The 5,662-nt window shown below is 36.0% G+C and overlaps 1 pseudogene; it reads right to left on the bottom strand.

Moving 5' to 3' along the window:
• LOC120284026 lies at window positions 1-1,112 on the bottom strand (annotated as a pseudogene).
• Between the last annotated feature and the right edge of the window lie 4,550 nt (window positions 1,113-5,662).

The raw sequence follows: 5,662 nt of genomic DNA, 5'->3' as shown, positions 1-5,662 counted from the left end.
TCAAAGATATGAAGAGCCATCAATTATTCCATCACTTAAATTTGCAGCATGCAGTGATGCCCCAAGTGCTATTGCTTTATCAGCATCAAGATGCTTGTCTAAATCTTTCCTTCCAAGAAATTATTGCCTATGAGTGGCACCGCCCATGAGTTCCACTGCATAAATTTCATCTATTTTTTAAACCAGAATGCGTAAGCACTTCTTTGACAGGAACAAGGGACTGCTCCCACAATTCCGCACAGAGTTCTTCAAATTTCTCACGAGACATAGTGCTTCCGAAATCAACATCATCATACAAAGATTCAACTGATATCAGAGCAACTATGTTCGCACTAAGAATTTCTTTGGTGCGTTTAACCTGCTTCTTCAATTTATTATCCATGGCCTTCGGAGACTTCCTCACATCAACACCATTCCCCAATTGTTTGTTGAACTCATCAGCAAAGTATTCCCCCAATCGAAACTCCATAGTTTGGCCACCAAGCTACGGACTCCATCTAACATCCTTAACTTGAAATTGATTAACAGAAACAATCTTTCCAAATTCCTTGGTGTTATAAGCAGAGAAGAAACCAAATCAGCATAAGTACTTCTAGCGCCCATGTCATGGATGATCACATGCCGTGATTCATTCGAGGAATCCTTATCAATGTCATACTGCAAGGCCGCTCCGGCATGTTCATTGATTAAAGCGAGTACATTGATCCCAGCAAGATGCACCACTTGCACCACCCTCTTCCTCTCCGCTTGCCCGAAGTAAGGTGGCACAGAGATCACTACATCCTTCACAGGCACCTTAACGTGCGACTCCGCTAGCCTATCGCATAACTCAACACCGTTACCAGCAATTCCTCAGGCGAATACACCGGTCCTCCACTGTTTACCCATATCACGACCGATCCCCGTGCGTCCTCAACGAGATCACAAGGAAGGTACTCAGATTCAAGAAAAGACTTCACACGACCGCAAGGCTTCCCAGTCATATCACGGACATGGGAGAAGACCTTGTCGAGGTAACGAGCGGTGATGCCAATGGCTTCTTCTCTGAGAAGCTGGTTCCTGGAATGGATCGCAACAAATATGAGGCATGAAAGCATCGTCTCAGGTGGCATGGTTCTCACGCGGCAAAAACGTCACCGGAGTCTGGGAACGAACGAAGAGAAGGAGAAGCTCTTCTCCTTGATTTTTTTCTTTTCTTCATTCGTCCTTTTTTTTAAAAAATTTTTTTTCCATTCTATTCTGATTATTTATTTATTTATTATTATTTGTTAATTTATTTTTTAATATAGAAGACAGTGCTATCATCTTCTTCGCTAGAATCCACAGCAACAACAATGGGCAGCGGCGACGGTGTGCAAAAAAATAGCAGCATCAGGCGGCATGGCAACAACGATGGTGAACAGTGGCGGCGACATCAACGACGAACACAGGCATGCTTGCCGGCATTATCTCAGCCATCCAAGCATGCTGCGGCAATGAACGATGGCAACGGCGATGAGAGGCAACAACGGCATGCTTGGCGGCATTATCTCAGCCATCCAAGCATGCTGCGGTGATGAACGATGGCAACGGCGACAAGCGGCGGGCAACTCCTTCTCTTTTATTTTTTTTATTTTTTATATCTTTTTTTATAAAATAAGCATGGGAGAGAAGATAACCTTTCTTCTCTTTTTTTTTTTTAAAAGAACTCTCCTCGTTTTTTTCTCAATTCCTTCCTCTATTTAAAAAACCTCGCCCCTTTCTTATCCTCATCCCGATAGAACATCAACAAAGGATAAAATTTAAATTTAAATTTAATTTTTTTTTATCATCATCATTGTTTATATATATTTATTTTTTAATGTATATATTTTTAATTTCAAATTCAAAAATTTAAAATTTGAAAATTTTTTATTTCTTTTAATTTTTTTCCTTGGTTCGTCTCCCCTTTTTTTTTCGTCGCCAATTTCCTTTTTTTTCATTAATCTTTCTTATTTCTTCTATTTCTTTTATTTTATATTTTTTTACTTTTTTTAATTATTTTATTTTATATTTTTGGTTCATCTCCCCCTTTTAAAAACTTCGTCTGTTCTTATCCCCGTAAAATCACAACCTTCCGTGGACTCAATTAGGATAAGATAAAACCAAATGTAAAATTCAAATTTAAAAAAAAATCAAATTTAATTAATTTAATAAATTAAAATTTCGAAGTTTAATTAAATTAATAAAAATTAAAATTTTGAAATTTAATTTAAAAATTCAATTTGCCTCACGATACGTGTTTGGGGTACTTCGGATTTGCACTTCTCAGGTTGCCTCGAGATCGGTTCTCAGGCTACATGAAATTTGGAATTGCCTCGGGATATGTGTTTGGCTATCCTAAGATTTGAGATTGCCTCGAGATAGGTGTTCTCAGGGGTAATCTTGTAATTTGCCTTTATGCCTCGAGATATGTTCTCAAGGGCAATCTTGTAATATTTATTTTTTTCTCTCGAGATTTGTTCTCAAGGGGAATTTTGTAATTTTCCATTTATGCCTCGAAATATTTTCTCAAGGATATTTTTTGTATTTTTGCATTTATGCATCGAGATATGTTCTCAAAGGCAATTTTGTAATTTGGTATTTTTTGCCTTGAGATACGTTCTCAAGGGTAATTTTGTGATTAAAATGTTTTAGATTGTCTCGATATCTGTGCTCTCGGATTATCTTGCGATTTAGATATTTTAGATCGTCTCGAGATCTGTGCTCTAGGCTAATCTTGTAATTTGAATATTTTAGATCGCCTCGAGATCTGTGCTCTAAGCTAATCTTGTGATTTGAATATTTTATATCGCCTCGAGATCCATGCTCTCAGATGATCTTGTGATTTAAATATGTTAGGCCACCTCGAGATTTGTGCTCTCAGCTGATCTTGTGATTTGAATATTTTAGTTTGCCTCGAGATCCGTGCTCTCGAGCGATCTTGTGATTTAAATATTTTTAGATCGCCTCGAGATCTGTGCTCAAAGCTGATCTTGTGATTTGAATATTTTAGATCACCTCGAGATCCGTGCTCTCGGCTGATCTTGTGATTTAAATATTTTAGATTGCCTCAAGATCTGTGCTATCGGCTGATCTTGTGATCTGAATATTTTATATCACCTCGAGATCCGTGCTCTGGCTGATCTTGTGATTTAAATATTTTAGATCGCCTCGAGATCTGTGTTTTTGGTTGTTCTTCAAATTCTAAATTTTTTAAATTATCTCAAAAATGTCTTCTGGACTTATCTTGAATATATCCAAATATAATGAAATTTATTTATTTTAACCATATGTTGTCCCAATTCGATTTTAATTTTACTGTATGTAATAAAAAAAATTTATTCGATTTGAATCAGGACATGTAAATTTGGTATTTTTTGCCTTGAGATACGTTCTCAAGGGTAATTTTGTGATTAAAATGTTTTAGATTGTCTCGATATCTGTGCTCTCGGATTATCTTGCGATTTAGATATTTTAGATCGCCTCGAGATCTGTGCTCTAGGCTAATCTTGTGATTTGAATATTTTAGATCGCCTCGAGATCTGTGCTCTAAGCTAATCTTGTGATTTGAATATTTTATATCGCCTCGAGATCCATGCTCTCAGATGATCTTGTGATTTAAATATGTTAGGTCGCCTCGAGACTTGTGCTCTCAGCTGATCTTGTGATTTGAATATTTTAGTTTGCCTCGAGATCCGTGCTCTCGGCTGATCTTGTGATTTAAATATTTTAGATCGCCTCGAGATCTGTGCTCAAAGCTGATCTTGTGATTTGAATATTTTAGATCACCTCGAGATCCGTGCTCTCGGCTGATCTTGTGATTTAAATATTTTAGATTGCCTCAAGATCTGTGCTCTCGGCTGATCTTGTGATCTGAATATTTTATATCACCTCGAGATCCGTGCTCTGGCTGATCTTGTTATTTAAATATTTTAGATCGCCTTGAGATCTGTGTTTTTGGCTGATCTTCAAATTCTAAATTTTTTAAATTATCTCAAAAATGTCTTCTGGACTTATCTTGAATATATCCAAATATAATGAAATTTATTTATTTTAACCATATGTTGTCCCAATTCGATTTTAATTTTACTGTATGTAATAAAAAAAATTTATTCGATTTGAATCAGGACATGTAAATTTTTTACATAAACAGTCATCAACATCAACATGAGCAATCCAGAAGAAATCATCCCATGGTTCACAGAAGTGAGGGCTGTGCAAGAGGAGGGGAAGGTGGCAAGGTGGTAGAAGAAGGGAAGTGAAGGAGAGGAGCAAGATGGAGATAGAATCATGGAACGACGCAAAGAACGGGTCTTTCTCATCGATACATTGCATGGTTCCCCTTCCAGGCCTGCGTTGATCAGAGAAGCCTTGTGCTGGAGTGAATCATTAGCGGCTGGAGAGGAGAAGCCCTGTGTTGTCTTTTTTCCCCCTAAAATAAACTCTGTCTCGAGATCCGCTTCAAGATGTGAAAAAATTAAAACAAGCCCACGTATTTATTAAGAATCCACAATGCTATAAATATTATCGGCGTTATGAGACTCATTGAACACCCTAAAAGCAAGAACGCGCTTTTGGATATTCCACTTATTATCGACCCAATGCTCCGTAATACCCATAAAAGAATTTTCATGAAAAACATCAGTCCATACATCATAACATAAAGAAATAGAAGAGGTATGAAAATACTCACAAGGTTGTTCTCTACCATTCTTGTATTATTTGAATATTGTTCTTTGAATTGTCCTTTGTGAAACTTTCTTTCATACCGGTTGCAATGTGTCATTGATGCATTCTTGCAATTAACACCATTTAGCGAAGCTGAATGAAAAGTGCTAGACGGAAATTGTCTCAGGGATTTTATTCCTGTATTTTGCTTGAGAAAATATAAATAGAGATGATCGAGAAGCCGTACCTTCATCCACAATGAATCTAATTTGGGACTGTGATCGAGTATGCCCAAGCTTGTCCAAGTGCTTCTTCACCATGTGTCTATTGAATGGGTCATATCCTTCACCCTTAGAATTCTTAAAATTTTGAACCACAATAATTAAATTTACCATATGTTACAATGGCATCATTATTATACAATTTTGAAAAATGAGTTTTAGAAATGCCAGATTTGAGGGCGATTTTCGTGGAGTTGTTTGCTTGCCCAGTTTGTGAGTGTACATCAACCAGTACCGACTGTTCCATTGGGCTCTCAACATCCTGAAATTGATTGCTCTCTTCAGTAGGTGTGGGAGTGAAGACCGAACCAATAATGTTTTTTCCTCTCGAGCTTCCACCACTTGAAGCCATTTTTTAATGTCTAAGAAAAACAATGAAAAATAACAAAATATACAATAAATTAAATTTACATATCTACAAAGAACAATTCCATGTCATATAAAAATTTAAAACAAATATTTACCAAAAAACACTAGAAGCAGATATTTACAAGAATACAAGTAATAATTTCATTCAAGTCTACAACAATTATTTCATGCAAATATTTTAATAAAAAAACAAGTCTATAAAACTACAAATAATAATTTCATGCATTTTTTGACATAACAACTCTAAACTAATAATTAAACATCGTAAGATTTAGAGCATTGAAATCAACTAAGATAGAAATTATAAATTTGAAATTAATAATTTTTGAATTTATGATAATGCA

The sequence above is a fragment of the Dioscorea cayenensis genome, chromosome 19 (genome assembly GCF_009730915.1).
Source record: "Dioscorea cayenensis subsp. rotundata cultivar TDr96_F1 chromosome 19, TDr96_F1_v2_PseudoChromosome.rev07_lg8_w22 25.fasta, whole genome shotgun sequence".
NCBI lineage: Eukaryota > Viridiplantae > Streptophyta > Magnoliopsida > Dioscoreales > Dioscoreaceae > Dioscorea > Dioscorea cayenensis.
The sequence above is the reverse complement of the archived record's forward strand: the minus strand, read 5'-3'. Positions and strand labels throughout refer to the sequence as shown.